This window comes from Sminthopsis crassicaudata, chromosome 3, assembly GCF_048593235.1.
Source record: "Sminthopsis crassicaudata isolate SCR6 chromosome 3, ASM4859323v1, whole genome shotgun sequence".
NCBI lineage: Eukaryota > Metazoa > Chordata > Mammalia > Dasyuromorphia > Dasyuridae > Sminthopsis > Sminthopsis crassicaudata.
In genome coordinates this window covers 635,956,801-635,974,025 of record NC_133619.1, presented here as the reverse complement: position 1 = coordinate 635,974,025, position 17,225 = coordinate 635,956,801, and the positions used below count along the sequence as shown (strand labels likewise).

General features: G+C 43.7%; 1 long non-coding RNA gene across 1 annotated transcript; it reads left to right on the top strand.

The window, feature by feature from the left end:
- The first annotated feature begins 4,341 nt into the window (after nucleotides 1-4,341).
- Nucleotides 4,342-16,556, top strand: LOC141564310 (uncharacterized). Its single transcript, XR_012488621.1, has 3 exons — nucleotides 4,342-4,478; nucleotides 14,695-14,801; nucleotides 16,420-16,556. It is a non-coding gene; the product is annotated as an uncharacterized LOC141564310 (long non-coding RNA).
- Nucleotides 16,557-17,225: the final 669 nt, after the last annotated feature.

Genomic DNA, 17,225 nt, shown 5'->3' with positions numbered 1-17,225 from the left:
AAGGTCCCTTCTGACTATCCAGAACCATGATGTCACTTAGGGGTGGGAGTAGGGATTCATTCCACCAGAACTCACAGAACCCTGATGACTCAGCCCCAGTGCACTCCACATGGGGAGCCCTCATCAATATTCTTTTTTTTTTTTTTTTTGAGGCTGGGGTTAAGTGACTTGCCCAGGGTCACACAGCTAGGACGTGTTAAGTGTCTGAGACCAGATTTGAACTCCGGTCCTCCTGAATTCAAGGCTGGTGCTCTATCCACTGCGCCACCTAGCTGCCCCCCTCATCAATATTCAGAAGCATTTCTAAAGCCATGACCAAGTCCAGAGTCTACTTTGCCATTTATTACCCATGTCACTTTGGGTAAATCAGCCTCCATGTTTCCTCAACTATCACATGAGGAGCTTGGATGCAACGAGTAATCCATCAGCAAGTATTTTAAAGCACCCACTATGTGCCTAAGAAAAGGCAAACTGACCTAGGTCAGAACCAGTCTGTCAAAGCTGCTCTGTGGTAGTGTATTTCTGTGTAAGTGTATTTCTAGAATGGATGAGGTAGAGAGACCTGCTTTAAAAAGCAACAGCAATATTTAGAATAAACACAAAATTGTTATATTGGGAGGGACGCCTGGCAGTTGGGGGATATCAGGAAAAGCAGAATATGGTGTTTCAGGAAGAGAGGGACACTGAGGCAAAGGGAAGGAGGGAAAGCATTCCAAGCACAGAAGATGGGAATGAAAGCTCATGTGTGAGGAGAGAGACTGCTGATTCAACTGCAGGACTTCTTAAGCTTTTTCCACTCATGACCCTATATGCCCGAAAAAGTTTTATGTTTATTATAAACAGGTATATTTACTGATAATAAATCATAATTTTGCAACCCCAAATTCAGTTATAGGATTCCATATGTAGTTGAAAACCACAGTTTAAGAAGCCAAACTCTAATCATAAAAGAAGGAAAAAGACCCAAATCCTGCAAAATGCAAAAATTTTTGCAGTAGCTCCTTTTGTGGTGGCAGAGAACTGGAAAATGATTGGATGCCTATCAATTAGGGAAGAGCTGAATAAGTTGTGGTACATGAAGGTAATGGAATATTACTGTTCCTTTTCTCTTTTCTTTTCTCTTCTTTTTTTCTTTTCTCTTCTCTTCTTTCCTTTCTTTTCTCTTCTCTTCTTTTCTTTTCTCTTTTCTCTTCACCTCTTTTCTTTTCTCTTCTTTTTTCTTTCTTTTCTTTTCTTTTTTCTTTTCTTTTCTCTTCTTTTTTCTTTCTTTTCTTTTTTTCTCTTCTTTTCTCTTCTCTTCTTTTCTTTTTTCTTTCTTTTCTCTTCTCCTCTTTTCTTTTTTCTTTCTTTTCCTCTCTTCTCTTCTCTTCTCTTCTCTTCTCTTCTCTTCTCTTCTCTTCTCTTCTCTTCTCTTCTCTTCTCTTCTTTTCTCTTCTTTCTTTCTCTTCTACTACTCTTTTTTCTTCTACTGAGGCAGTTGGGATTAAGTGATTTGCCCAAGGTCACACAGCTAGGAAGTGTTGAGTGTCGGAAGCCAGATTTTAACTCTGGTTCTCCATTGCACCACCTAGCTGCCCCATAATTACTGTTATTTAAGAACTGATGGGCAGGCTGATTTCAGAAAAGCCTGGAAAGACTTACATCAGTGGTCCTCACACTTTAACTAGGGGGCCAGTTCACTGTCCCTCAGATTGTGGGAGGGCCGGACTATAGTAAAAACAAAAGCTCACACTCTGTCTCCACCCCTCAGCCCATTTGTCATAACCCAGCAGGCCGCATAAATGTCCTCCGTGGCGGCATCTGGCCCGAGGGCCGTAGTTTGAGAACCCCTGGCTTACATCAACACCAGTTCATGCTGAATGAAATGAGCAGGACCAAGAGAACATTGTATACAGTAACAGCAACATTGTAATGGAAACAGCCATCGGCATCCAGAGAAGGGAATGTGGAGACTAACTGTGAATGAGCATAATATTTTCACCTTTTTTGGTTTTGTTTCCATGTTTTTTTTTCCCTTTCTCATTTTTTCCCTTTTGAGCTGATTTTTCTTGCATCATCTTGCACAGTATAATTATGTGGAGATAAGCTTAAATCACTCCCAGCAACATTTTATGATAATCGACTATGATAAGACTTAGGCATCCAGCGATCCAAAATAATTCCAATGGATGGAAAATGGATGTCAGAAAGAGAACTATGGAGACTGAATGTGGATAAAAGCATAGTATTTTCACCTCTTTGTTTACATTTTCTTTCTTGTATTTTTCACCTTTTGTTCCGATTTTCCTTGCACAACATGACAAAAATATGGAAATGTTTTAAAAGATTTTTCAATCCAATAATCTATATTGAATTACTTGCTATCAGGGGAGAGGGGAGGTAAAGGAAGGAGGGAGAAAAAAATTTGGAACCCCAAATTTTACAAAAATGAATGTTGAAAACTACTTTTACTTGTATTTGGAAAAATAATTATTGAGGAGAAAAAAAGAAGAAGATAGGTTCTAGAGGATGGGAAAGGAGAGAACTATATATAATACCTGGAAAGGAAAGTTGGAACCAGGTTGTAGAAATCTTTAATAAGCAAATTGGGGAGTTTTTATTTGATCCTAGAGACTGTAGAGAGCCAAAGGAGTAAGTAGGGGAGGCAGGGAGGAGGGATAGGAGGATGAGGTCTGTGAATGGCAAGATTTGGCAACTCATGGGATTTATGGAAAGTGACAGAGAATAAGGCATTGAGGATAATTGGAAGGGTGAAGATACCTTGGATAGAAATCAGCAAGTTTAGAATAAGGGGGGACTGGGAAAAAGATAATGAGCTCAGCTTTAGACTTGTGGAGTGGGAGATGCCTATGGACCCACAGCTTGAAATGTCCAATAAACATTTAGTGATGTGAGACTGCAACTTCAGAGAGACACTGGGGCTGGGTAAATCGATCTGGAGTCAGCTACACTGAGATGGTAATTAAGCCCATGGGAGCTTTGGAGGACACCGGATAGAAATCTCTGAAGTTCTTTCCAGATAGAAAAGCTAGGATTCTGTGATCTTGAGACTACAACTCCGGAGAGGTTGGAGACAGAGACAGCTCAGGTGAAGGGGGTACCCAGGGAAGCGAAAAGGAAGGGAAGAGCCCCGAGCTGTCACTTCTCATGTTCTCTCCCCTAATAGAAGTTAGCCTGGGTCCCTGGCTTCAGATGAGAGAGTGATGGATGGGGGGAAACTCAGTCCTTCCTTCTCTGAGGATGAATAATCTGGATCCACTCCCAGGAGGAAGTAGTCACTGGCTCTTTTGTCCACTCCGATAGAAGGAGTCTTGGGATATGAGCAAGTTGGTTCCAACTTTCCTTTCCAGGTATTACAAATATATATAAAGATAGTTTTCAACATTCATTTTTGTAAGATTTTGTGTTCCCATTGTTTCTCCCTCCTTCTTTTACATCCCCTCTCTCCAAGACAGCAAGCAATCCAATCAAGATTAAACATTTACAATCTTACTAAAGGGCTCTAATCTGTGTCACCTTAATAATTTTCTCTCTCGGTTTCAATTTTCTTGACTGTGGGATGAAAAGTTTAAACTAGGTTATTGCCAAGGGCTGTCTTAGTCAGAGAAGGTTCTCTGTGCTGAGATCTGTCTTGATTCTGATATTCTATTCTAAGGAGGCTCTCACCCTTTGACTTTTTTCCTTAATCGTATTTTATTTTTTCAATTACATGTCAATATAGTTTTCGACACTCATTTTTTGTTCATTGTTGTTCAGTCATTTATTTATTAATTTTTAAAAAAATATTTATTTATTTTTTAAAATTCTCTAATGTTTTTTTTTTTAAATTCATTTTTCCAAATTATCCCCTCCCTCCCTCCACTCCCTCCCCCCGATGACAGGCAATCCCATACATTTTACATGTGTTACAATATAACCTAGATACAATATATGTGTGTAAATACCATTTTCTTGTTGCACATTAACCACCAGCTTCTGAAGGTATAAGTAACCTGGGTAGATAGACAGTAGTGCTAGTTGTTCAGTCATTTCAGTGGTATCCAACTCTTGGTGACTCCATTTTGGGTTTTCTTGGCAAAGACATTGGAGTGGTTTGGTTGTTTCCTTCTCCAGCTCATTTTACAGATGAGGAAACTAAGGCACACGGGATTAAGTGACTTGCTCAGGATCTCCCAGCTAGTCAATGCCTGAAGCTGGATTTGAGTTCTCCTTACCCTTTGTGCCATCTAGCTGCCCTAGCCATGGGGTTCAGTAGTTACCTAATGAACTGATCTCCTTTTTCTCCTTGGCAACCTTGGGCTCTAGCCTCAGATCAACTTAAATTTCAAATTATTCTCTTCTAGGGGAAGAGATGCCATGTGGACCAGTGTCTCCTGACAATCTGCTCAGGGATGCCCCATCTCCTCATCCGACAGTATCTTCTGGCTCTAAGGGGTCTTACCAATCTTGGCCCTAGGTTGAAGCATGAACCAACCCCTGTAAGTAGAGGAAAGGAGTAATAGCTGAGATCAAAGGGTAAAAGGAAAAGACCTAATCCCCAGGTCTTATTTCTCTCCAGCTCTCTCTTCATGCATTTGTCCCTTCCTTGTGTGTAATGTGCTGTTGTCTCCAGAGACTTCCAATTGCTCTCTGGGAGGAGATCTGCTGTGTCAACTCAAATTTCTCGGACATATTCTTCTTCCAGTAGAGAGCCCTGGTCTCCAGACAGTTGCCGCCAACTCTGGTCCAGAGTAGTGACTTCTTCTTCCTTTGGAGAGCCGCCTCAAGTCTGGCCCAGACAAGAGACTCTTTCTATTGGCTTTGTCCCTTCACTTTGTCACTCCATCTTCTTGTAACTCTGCCCTTTCCTAGCTTCTCCCCCACTATTCTGTCCTCCAGTGACCCTGCCCCACCCCACACCTCTGACCTGATCATCCATGGTTCTATTCTCTTGAGATTCTGTCCCTTCCATGACTTGTGACTAGGCCCTGTCTCTATCTCCCATAGCCATGTCCGGTATGGGCAGCCAGCTTTGGTTCTGCTCAATGGAGGATGTTCAAGGCATTGGATAGGAACTGGGTATGTAACCTGGAAAGTGTCATGAGCAGGAGGCAAAAATGGCAGTTGGAAATGGGGAGGGCACACTGATTTCTTGGGGCTAAGCTGGCGTTCTCTGTGAGTGAAAAGGCAAGAAGAGTGTCTCTGGTTGGAAAGCAAGGGGCCTGAGTGTTATCTCTCAGGGAGTCTGCTGGTGACCGTTCCCTCAGCATCAGGCACAGGGTAGCCTGGAGTCGGGGAGTGAGTGTGGAGTAATTTGCACAGACTACGTAAGAAGCTCTAGGGCCTACTCTAAGACCTGATAAAATACAAACTCAACCTTTTCCAACCTTGTGTCAGCAGAGGGTAGAAGACCAACAAGCTTATAGATCTAGACCTGAAAGGGACCTCAAAAGTCATCTAGCCTAGGCCATTCTTTTCTTTTCTTTTTTTAATGTTAAACATGTTAAAATAGATGTTAAATCCAATATATGCATACATATTTCTACAATGATCATGCTGCACAAGAAAAATCAGATCAAAAAGGAAAAAAATGGGAAAGAAAACAAAATGCAAGCAAACAACAACAAAAAGAGTGAAAATGCTATGTTGTGAACCACACTCAGTCCCCACAATCCTCTCTCTGGGTACAGATGGTTCTCTTTATCACAAGATCATTGGAACTGGCCTGAATCATCTCATTGTTGTCTGTCAGAATTGATCATCGTATAATCTTGCTGATATTGTGTATGATGATCTGATTCTGCTCATTTCACTCAGCATCAGTTCCTGTCAGTCTCTCCACGCCTTTCTGAAATCTTCCTGCTGACTGTTTCTTATAGAAACACAACATTCATAGAGCACAATTTATTCAGCCATTCTCCAACTGATGTAGCCATTATTTTCCAGATAGAGAAACTGAGAACCAGGGGAAGAAAATGCCTTTCCCCTATTTCATAGGTAGGGGTAAATAAACAGTTCACTTGAGGGTGTGTGTACACGTTTGTACATAGGGGTAGGTCTGGCACTTTCAGAGATGGTGGAGTGGCTTTTAATCTCTCTACAACTAACTAACCAAATATAGGTTGTATAGAACTAGTTAGAATTCTAACTACTGTTAGAACTAGTTTGAGTGAAAAGATAAAGACTTCTTGAGGCGATGGAGAAAGGGGAAGCAGAAATGGTGGTTCAGTTGGGGTGTGTGGAGGCACAGGACAGGAAATAGGGAATGGTGAAGTGGGGAATAGGGCTCAAGGAGGGGCATGGTACTCAGTGGAGATGGGAGTTCAGTAATGTATCTCCCTGTGTTACCTTCAATTATTTATTCATCCTTCAACCAGATTCCCCTCATCTTGTCCCTTTAGAAATGATTCCATTTTTTTTTCTTGAGGCAATTGGGGTTAAGTGACTTGCCCAGGGTCACACAGCCAGGAAGTATTAAGTATCTGAGGCCAGATTTGAACTCTTGACTTCAGGGCTGGTGCTCTATGTACTGGGCCACTAGCTGCCCCAAGAAATGACTCCTATTAAGAGGAGGTGACTGCTGAATCTGACCTGAAAACAAAGTGGGGCGTTGATAGCATATGACAGCTTACCCTTAGACCTGAGATTGATCTCTTTCTAAGGAGAGAGGAGTCTCTGGGAATTGTGAGGACCCCAAAAGAATACTTTCGGGCCAAAACTGAAAAGGAAACCATCTTGTTGATGGTTGGGGATGGGAGTAGCAGGAAAGCTGGTACATGTGCTGGGTACACATACCCACTTTGCTCCTTAAGGGCAGTATCTATTCTGGTTTTGTCTTTGGGCCCGCAAGGCCCACAGGACTGTGTGTCTAACATTCATAAGGTGCTTAATAAATACTCACTTATTGATATAAGCCTTGGGAGCTGAGGTCAGTGTGGTTGGGTTGACCCAAGGGCTATTGTGATTGGCTATGGGGCACTAAGACCTTTCCATTGTGGGCAGGGATTTCACTTGAATTCAATTCATCTGAATCCATCTAATACTTATTAAGCACCAAATACAAAATAATTTCCAGAGGAAAAGAGAACTGAAATGGGATGGGGTAGGGTGGGGAGCAAGGGTAGGGGGCAGGCATCAGGAAGGACATAATGTAGAAAATGCCCAAGAATTTCTTTTTCAAACAAAACAAAGATAAGGAGGTGGGGGCAGAGCGGGAGAACTTTCCAGCCGTGAGAGAGCCCTTGGACAAACGTATAAAAGTGACAAGTGGCATGTCACTATGGGGAGCAGACAGCTAGCTGGCCAATTTGTCTAGAAGAGGAAATTATGTAAAGGGAAAAAAAAAGGCTCCAGAAGATCAGTGGGAGCCGGATTGTGGAGGGCTTTTGATGTCAGCCTAAGGATTTTGTGTTTTAGTACTTAGAAGTAATAGGGAGCCACAGGAGGTTTTGAAGTAAGGGCCCAGGGGGTGTTAACAGAGTCAGATCTCTGCTTTTAGAAATGACAATATGGCTTTTCTATGCAGGATGGAAAGCGATGGGTCTTATTGGGAAGAGATGAGCAGTTAGGTGGCAGAGTGAATAAAGCCCCAAGTTCAAATCCTGCCTCAGACACTTGTTAGTTGTGTGACTCTAGACAAGTCACTTAACCCTGATTGGTTGTTTTTTTTTTTTTTTTTTTTTTTTTTTTTTTTTTTGCAGCTGAACTAGAATGAACTAGTAGTAGTCTCAAGAGTTGTAAGGGATCTCTGACCATTTAGTCCAACTGATATTGGAAAGGAAGCCTCACTCTTAACACACCCAACCAGATCATCTGGTCTCTGCTTGGAGACTCCAAGTTTGGGGAACTCACTACCTCTCAAGGCAGCTCTAATGTTAAATTTATACTGATTCTCTATTTCTTCCATTTCTAGCCAGAAAGAATCAAGCCCGATCCTTCTTCCATGTAACATGGGAAAGGAGAGAAAAGTAGAGTTACAGGAGATCTTGTGGAGGTGGAATCTCCAAGACCTGATAGCATTCTTCTCCCATTCTAATTTAAGGACTAGAATTGAAAGATCATGGATAGGGGGAGGCAGAGAGAGCTAGCCAGAAGCCCACAACTGCTGATAAAGCTCCTGCTTAGACACACATGGATGTGCTCCCCACATCCCCAGACTGATCTTCCCTGTCCCTCAGTCTTATCGGAAGGGGAAGCCAGCCGCCGTCAGGGGAAAGGAGAGCCATGATCTGACATAGTCTGCAAGAAAACCTTGGGATTCAGGCATCTTGGACAGGGCACCTGGAGAAAGGTTTGGGCAAGGTGATTTTCAGTCCTCCAGTCCTCCAGTCCTCCTTCTCAGTCAGCCTGGGAGCGGTGTCTCAGAACCACTGCCCACTGAAGCATCAGAGAGGGAGCCAGCCACTCAGCAAAGGTGCCCCAGTGTCATGGCAGGGTAGGTCCAGGAGGAATCCCAATGAATATATTATTGTTCTGTAAGAAACAACCAACAGGAGGATTTCAGAGAGGCCTGGAGAGACTTACAGGAACTGATGCTGAGTGAAATAAGCAGGACCAGGAGATCATTATACACGGCAACAACAATACTATATGATGATCAATTCTGATGGATGTGGCCATTTTCAACAATGAGATGAACCAAATCAGCTCCAATAGAGCAGTAATGAACTGAACCAGCTACACCCAGGGAAAGAACTCTGGGAAATAAGTGAACCACTACATAGCATTTCCTTGGAAGTCTGATTGGTATAGCGCTAAATAAATAGATTAGTTTGGGGAGTATTGTCATCTTTATTATATTCGCTCGGCCTATCCAAGAGCACTGAATGTCTTTTCAATTATTTAAATCTGACTTTATTTTTGTGGCAAGTGTTTTGTAGTTTTTCTCATATAATTCCTGACTATTCTTTGGTAGATGGATTCCCAAATACTTTATACTCTCAACATTTGTTTGGAATGGAATTTCTCTTTGTCTCTCTTGCTGTTGCATTTTGTTGGTGATATATAAGAATGCTGAGGATTTATGTGGATTTATTTTGTCTCCTGCCACTTTGCTAAAATTCTGAATTATTTCTAATAGCTTTTTAGCAGAGTCTTTGGGGTTCTCTAAGTATACCATCATGTCATCTACATAGCATTTCCAATCCTTCTGTTTTTGTCTGCTTGCATTTTTGTTTTTCTTCTCAGGTTATTCTTACCTTCTTTCTAAATCTGATTTTTCTTGTACAGCAAGATAACTGTATAAATATGTCACATATATTGTATTTAACATATAATTTAATATATTTAACATGTATTGGTCTACCTACCATCTAGGGGAGGGGGTGGGGGGAAGGAGGGGAAAAGTTGGAACAGAAGGTTTGGCAATTGTCAATGCTGTAAAATTACCCATGCATGTATCTGGTAAATAAAAAGCTATAATAATTTATTATAAAGAAAGAAAATGAAGCCCAGGATATAATCATAGAAAATAGGGAGCAAGTGATAGACAGATAAATGAATAAATGTCTGGCTGGCTGGATTGGTGGGTAGATGGCTAGATAGATAATGATACAAAGATGTAGATAGATGGATGGATAGATAGATGAATAAATAACTGGATGGATAAATTGGTAGCCTAAGAGATGAATAGATAGCTGGATAAATCCATTTTTGGATGGATAGATGAATGGATAGATAGCTGGATAGAAAATAGGTGAACAGATATTGGATGGATGGATAAATATGCAGACATAAATAATGGATCATAGATAGATAGAGAGATATTCTAAGTTGTAATCATTTTTCCCATGGATGCTCTATATATTTGTGGGAGAGGACATCCCAGGCAAGAAACATGGGGTATGTTTCTTAATAAATGCCTTTGCTTTGAGATAATTGTATCTACTGACTGACTGTTATTAATAGGAACCACCCTATGGTAGGAGTGAATTTTAGGAGGGCAAATCCACAGGGTATCCTAGAACCTGGGTTCTAAGGAATACTTAAATATTGAGGCTAAGTGTGGGTTGGAGGGAGTACCGTAGAGGGGCTGTTACTCCTTTTCCCCCCCCACCCATTGAACTGTCTTTTATAACAAAGAATAAGAGAGACAAGCAATTCAGCAAAACTCACCAAGAAATAGTATCCCGTGAGACTGATCACCAATGAAATGTTCCATACTTGGGAACTCCCAAGGTGCTGGACCACCTTCTTCAGGGGAGGCCCTGGAGCCTATGCCCTCTCCTCCAGTCAGAAGGCCCAATCAGAAAGGCTCCAAACTCTCAGTATCACTTTGACCACCATCTTCCCTCAGATTGTGTGGGAGAAATCCCAAGTTCCTAAACTCCAAGAGCTTTGGGACAGCAAGGCATCCAGCCCTGGAACTTCAGCCACCATCCCAGTAAGCACCCCAAGTAGAGACAGATGCACCCTGGTCACTTTTCCTGCAGGCACTGCAGTCACAGTATTGGGCAATTTGAAAGGAAAGTTCTTGTTGCTAAAACCTTTGATCCTGAAAGATGGTTCAGCCTTGGTGGTTTATTGTTAACAGTGACATGAAAGAGGAGGTCTTACCGTCCGATTTAAAGCTGCCCCCTAAGGACCAGGGCATCTTCCCGGCTGACTTGCAGCCAAAGTCTCACAAATGTCATCTTTCCCATCAGAATATAAACTCCTTGAGGGCAGGACCTGTCTTACTTTTCAATTTGTGTCTCTTTGCATATAGTGAACCCATAATATTTTCATTTATTCATTCAAGCCTTATAACAGCCACAAATTAGGAATCACAGATATTTTTATCACCCCTCATTTCCAGATGAACAAATTGAACCTGAGAGATTAAATAAGCTTGTCCATATAGCTGTAAAGTATTAGGCTTGAGGTTTGAATGTATTTTTTTCCTGACTCCAAATTTATTAGAGTTTTCCCTACAAATTTGGGAAATTTGTGAGTTGAAACGTAGGTGGGCTGGTTTCATGTCAATAGTGAGGATTGAGAGAAAGGCAACCCCCGGAGCTGCTCTAATATCCCCGAGCTCCCAGAATACCTCAGGAAAAGCCCTTGGCCCATTGGATAGATTCCTCCATAAAGTATCTGTGGGGGAAAATGGACAGGGATCTTATAGAGTGAGAGAAAATGGACAGACTGAATTAAACTGGTGGACATCGAGTAGAGTTGGGGCTAACTTTCTTGAGGATCTCTCTGGAGTCTGAGATTGAGCTCGAGCCTACTCTCACTTGAGTCTGCTCATTTCAAGTCCTCCCAGCCTTTATATATCTTAGTAAAATTACATCACTATAGCACACTGAGCATGTGCCAACTGTAGAACCATTGCATCCCTATACTAAGTATATATGGGAAGTAGAGAAGCATCATCTCATCACTCATATTGGGTTGACAGCCTGCTGTAAGTATCCTTGCTCCAAGTAGACTTTTCTCAGTATCTGCAGTCCGCTACAGAAGAGGTTAACGAAAAAGACTAGGCACCAATTTGTATTTTGGGGAATTACATTTCCCAGAAGCCTGTGAGCTAGCTGAGCAGGTTTTAGTGCATCCAAGTTTTGTTGTTGTTGTTGACTTTCTTTTAAGGATGATATCTATTTCACTGGGGGGACTGGAGGAACAAAAGGAAAATCAACTGTCCAGTTATCAGACCAGGAACAAGTATTTGATGGCCCTGGGGCAAAATGATCTGAGGTTGTGTTATAGGAACAACACGACCAAAGAGACCATGGTGGAGGCAACTGGAGGTCGGACAGAGGGTATGGCTCTAATCTGGGAAGTGGACAAATAAATAATCAGGCATCCAGAGCTTCAGGGAGTGTCACCCTGGAGAGTCACTGCTTCCCAATGCACTAGCCGTGAAAAATTAAGCAAGAGACTAGTGCTTCTCTGAGAGATGTGTGCAGAGGACTCAGGATGAAGGGGGAGAAAATTTAATGCCTGACTTAATTCCCTGTTATTGATTCTCCTCTTTTATCTGCTGTCTTTCCTTTGGATTGGCAGGCATTGGATTTCACTTAGTAAAGAAACATCTGTGATGGGTAATGAGTAGGTTTAGGAGCCGAGAAGCCAGAAATTAATTGAGGAAAGGTCACGGCATTCTACGGAAGCATTTTCTTGTGGATGCTAAACGATCACAAATGCTTAACTGTCATGACATCTGAAGAATCAAGTTTATGCCTAAAATGGCCCTTCTTATCACGGCAACTTCAAAGTCAGAAAACCTCCCCTAATCTCCTTTCCCATAATCCCATTGCTAGAGCACACTTTCCAGAAATGATTTTTCAGTGGATTTTCTACATACACCCCCAAATTTGGGTGGTTCGTGATTGCCTCTGGGATTAAATACAACTCAGCAGGATGGTTGAAGCTTTCCAAAATCTGGCTCCAAGCTAACTTTCCAAGCCAATGCCACATTTTTGTCGCTCTTGCCTTTTGTGTTCAGCCAGACTGGGAGATGACACGGAACTTGATATTCCATTTCCTATCTCTGGGGCATTACCTGGGCTATTGGCTGTGACTGGAATGGAAGGAAGGTGCCTTCTTTACCACTGCCCCTCAGAATCTTCCTGCTTCAAAGATCAGCGTGGCGGCCGCCTCTTCCACGAAGCCTTCTGTGATCTCTTCGGTTGTTCCTTCTCAGATAATTTCAGAGAAAACCCCCACACCATCCATCAGAAGTATTGCAAAGACATGGAAGAGCTGAGAGCCATAGAGAGAGACGTCATGGCTAGAGAGCCCCCAGATCTCTGGTTTTCTGAAGAAATTTCTTCCAAGTCTTGAGGAGGAATGGATAAGAAGGAGGAGGAGAGAAAGAGAAGGATAACCTGACTTGGTCTCCATGAATGAATGAATGAATGAATGTCTCTGTATGAAGTATTTAATTCAGGACTATCACAAGAGCCAAAGGTAGAAGCTTGAGGGGAAGGGACCAGAACAAGACAAACGATGGCCGCCCGTGGTTGGTGAGAGTGAGTGAAATCTAGCCTTCTCTGTCTTCTCCACCTTCTCCCAGAACCCAGTAAATTTCCAGCCAGGCTCTAAATACCATTCCCTTTTCCTTCATTCTCTCAGAGCAGCTGGAAGGAAGAGGAGGGAGGGAAGAAATGTTCGAACCCTCTGAGGCTCCAATTAGGAGCACTGATTGTTTAATGTCTGTTCCATGATGTTACTTGATCCTGCTAATAAATTACATGACTATTAAAGATAAATGATCAAATCTTGGGACTTAAAATGGTTGAGATCGAAGGGAGCTCACCGGGGGAAGGAGGAGGGCTTCAATCAATTAGATGGAGAGCGTTTTGCTTTTTTGAGAAGCTTCTGAGAATCCTACAGAGCATACGCACTAGACTGCCTTTGAACCTGGAGAGAAAGCAAGAGCTGAATGAGCTTCTGGGGATGGCGCGTGTTTGGTGCCAGTTGTGGCTTTGAACATTGTCTCTATCCTTGCACCGGTGGGCAGCCCTGTACAGCCCCGCTCCCCCCATATTTATTGTATACAGCTTTGTGTTGATGTTGTCCCCAGCCTCAACCCAATCTAACGGAGGTTGTAGCAGGGGAGGGATGGGCGTGGGCTTTTTCTTTTTCTTTTCTTTTCTTTTTTTTTTTTTTTTTTTTACCTTTGTCTCCCTCCAATCTCAGCAGTGAGCCTCACTACTGAAGGAAGAAGGGACTTCATAAATGTTTACCCAATGGGATTACATCAAACCTTACACAATTCAAACACTGCATATCTTTAGAAGTCACAGCTACCAGGAAAGAAAAGGAGAATCAAAAGAAAGAGATGAAAAGCAGATATATAGAGATAAAACATCTTCTTTGATCCAGGGATATCACCTCCGGGAGACGGAGGAGGAAGAAGGGAGGAGGGCTTGAAGATGAGCCATGAAATTCAATTGATTTCTAATTTTGGAGTTAAATAGTCTGCTTGAAATCCGCCAGCGGCTTCTGCTGGGGGCTTGGGGCCGAGTCTGGTCAATTTGCACGCTTCCCGCTTTCCTCAGCCGGCTTTCACCCAGCCAGGACCCGCAGTAGCCCCGGTCTCAGGGCAGCCCCCACTCTCCTGAGCTAGTGACCCTGCAGTCAGGGAGAGAGGAGCAGCCTGGCTGTGCCCAGGGTGGGCGGGCTGGTCTCAGCTGCCAGCGTCTGGTCTGCTCTGGGAACAGCACTGGGTCAGGAGGCAGGGTTTGGGCCTGGCTCTGATACTTATCTGAACACACACAAGCAGGCTGCTGGGGCTGACCTTGCTCCTGGGTCTGGAAATCTTTGTGGGGTGGAGGGTGCAACTGGGGTAACCACTGGCATGGAGAGTGGAGTGAAAGGGGGTGAGGAGAGGCCCTGAGAACTGGGGCATGAGGGGGGAGGGGACGCTTGGCTCCTGGAACAAAACTTGTGTCATAGATTATAATCTGGAAGGGACCAGGGAGGGCACTTGTCCCACCCTCTCATTTTTTGGAGGAAGGACCTGTCAAAATCCGGTAAGTGGCTTCAGCCCACGCAGATGGTCAACAGATGTGTGTTACCCACTCAGCTGAAGTGTGGACAAGGCCGCAGGCTAAAGCGGGCACTAGGCGGGGGCTTGGGCAAGATAATGAGGATGATAACAATAATAGTGTACATTTAGATCCCTTTTCCTCTGTGCCAGCGGGCACTGGCTAAGAGCTCTATAAATATCTCATTTGAGCCTCAGAACAACCCTGAGAAGTAAGTGCTATTATCATCTCCATTTTACAGATGAGGTAGACAGAGGATGAGGACCGCAAGAAGCTGTGGGAGAGTCCAGGAGAGTAGAAGAAAACAGGAGGGATGTCGTGACGAAGAGGAACTAATTCATTTTAAAGGTAGGTTCTAAGAGGTACATTTGTAGGAAGCAGTAGAGAGAAGGCTGGGTTAGGAGTTAGAGAAGGCCTGAATTCAAATACAGCCTCAGATGCGTCCTAGCTGAGTGACCCTGGGCAAATCAGTTAGCCCTGTTTGCCTCAGTTTCCCCATTTATAAAAATATGAGAGATGTCATCGGTTCTTTTGGAGAACAAAGAAGGAATGAAAACAGGAAATTAAAGGGGGGGTGGTTTAGAAAGTGTTTGAGGTCCCTTCCAGCTCACAACCTGGATCCTTTGACCTCTGGAGAGAAAGTGGGAATTTCCAAAAGAAATGGTTTTCTGGAAGGTGCTGCCTGGGAAGTTCCAAAAGTTCAGTCATCCCTAGCAGGGCCAATCATCTCCATTGGCTCCTATTCCAGAGAGAAAGGAAGTGGGAAGAGCTTTCAGGAAAGTTAACCAGGAAAAGCTGTGGGGGAAAGAATGGGATGCAGACTGGAGGGCTGGAGAGGCAGAATTTGTGGGGCCAGAGAGAGGATAAGCAAGTCTGTTGAGTGAAAAAGGCTTGGACAGAGGCATCCTCTGCCTCACTGGCTAGGCTATGGGGCCTCTGCAGCTCCACTGTATTCAAACCCATCTCCTTCATCTTTCTCTGAGTTATCCCTCCCTGATTTTAGGGTTTGGATCCATTAAATATCACTGGTGTCTCATCTCCCAACCCTTATCTCCCCTCGCTCATTTGCACATTTACTTCTTGTCTTATCCATTGGATGCTGAGCTCCTTGAAAGGGGGGATTGTTTTTGCCTTTTTTGGGGGGGATAGTGATCGTACCCCTCATGCTTAACACAGTGCCTGGCATTTAGCAAGTGCTAAATAAATGTCATTTGACAATCTGGGGGTCTTCTCATTATTTCAGCCCCTCCCATGTAGCCCAGGGCACCTTTGTGCCAGAAGGACTGGAAGTCATCCCCAGTAGGAGGGGTGGGGCAGGGCTGGGAAGCAAGCCCAGCCTGCTCTGAATCACAGAGAGACAATGAGACCTCTGTGGGTAGCCCCCCCTCTCCCCACCCCATTTGACTTTGGGGAGAACCTTTGCCCAGTACCACCCCTGACCTCCTCTTTCCACCATTACTTCCTGAAAGAGGGATAGGAAAGGGCGAGTGTGATTTCTGATTTCGGGGCCTGTGAGGTCTGGACAACTGCTCAGGCAGGAAGCCCAGGGAGGCAGAAGAGGATGAAATAAGCAGAAATCCAGCAAAGTACAGAGTCCTTTTGCCTGGAACTTCCCCTTTTTCCTCCCCTGCCACCCACCTAATCTCTCCCACTTCCCAGCTGCCCAGGAGGGCAAAGTTCTAAGAACAGTCAGAGAGACTTGCTCCCACCGAGCTGGAACTCTAGACGCCAAAAAGAGCCAGAATCCTCAGCCCACAGAGTAACTGCTTGTTCCCTGGGAAATCTCAGTGAGCTCATCCCAGCCTGCTTGGTCGTGGCCTCTTGTTCTGTCTGAAGGGAGTGGGGCCGGCAGAAGGGTTATAGAGGGAAATCAGAACAAAACTCTGTCTGGTATAAATCGATTCACTTTAATTTAATGATTCGTAGAGCTAGATGGAAAGGTTTTTTAACTTTTTTTTTTTTTGAGGTCTTCTGGGGGCCAAATTCTCCGTTTGATGTTGGGCACGCAAGGACAAACCCAGAACGAGGAGGAGTTTCCACTCTACTGAGAGGAAACGCTTGGCAGGCACGCACATGAGAGAATCAAAGTCACTTGTGTGGGAGCTGGAAAGACGGCTGCGACTCCTGATCTATAGAAAGCCATAAAGAGGACTCGAGGAGGGAGAACATTTTGTGGAAGGGGCCATCCCGGCCTGGGCAAAGTCCCAGAGGGGGGAGATGCAACATCCAGTAGGCAAAATAATAGCAAGTGGATCAGTTTTCCTTAAATTGGAAAGTATAGGGAGGAGAATAATGAAACAAGAAAGAAAATAAGCATTTGTTTACTATGTGTCGGGCTCTGGCTAAGGGCTTTACAACTATTATGCCATCTGATCCTCACAACAAATCCTGGGAGTTATCCCCATTTTACAGTGGAAGAAACTGAGGCAGATAGTTATGAAATGACTTGCCCATGCTCACCCACCGACTGAGTCTGGATTTGATCTAGATCTTCTTGATTCCTGCTCAGAACACTATGCTGTCCAGCATGGATTCTAGCTTAGAAACCCTAGCCTTAGAACTAATAGGGACCCACTTCCTCATCTTACTCATGAGAAAAGTGAGTTTAGTCCAAGGTCACATAATTAGCAGGTACCAGAGCCAGATTCAGAATGCAGTGGGTTTCTCATTATTGGAGGAATTCACGAAGAGCCAGATGACCATCATGGAACACGTACGTGAAATTCCTGTTCCCATTCTAGGTGGACTGGAAGGACTCGACTCGGAGAACAG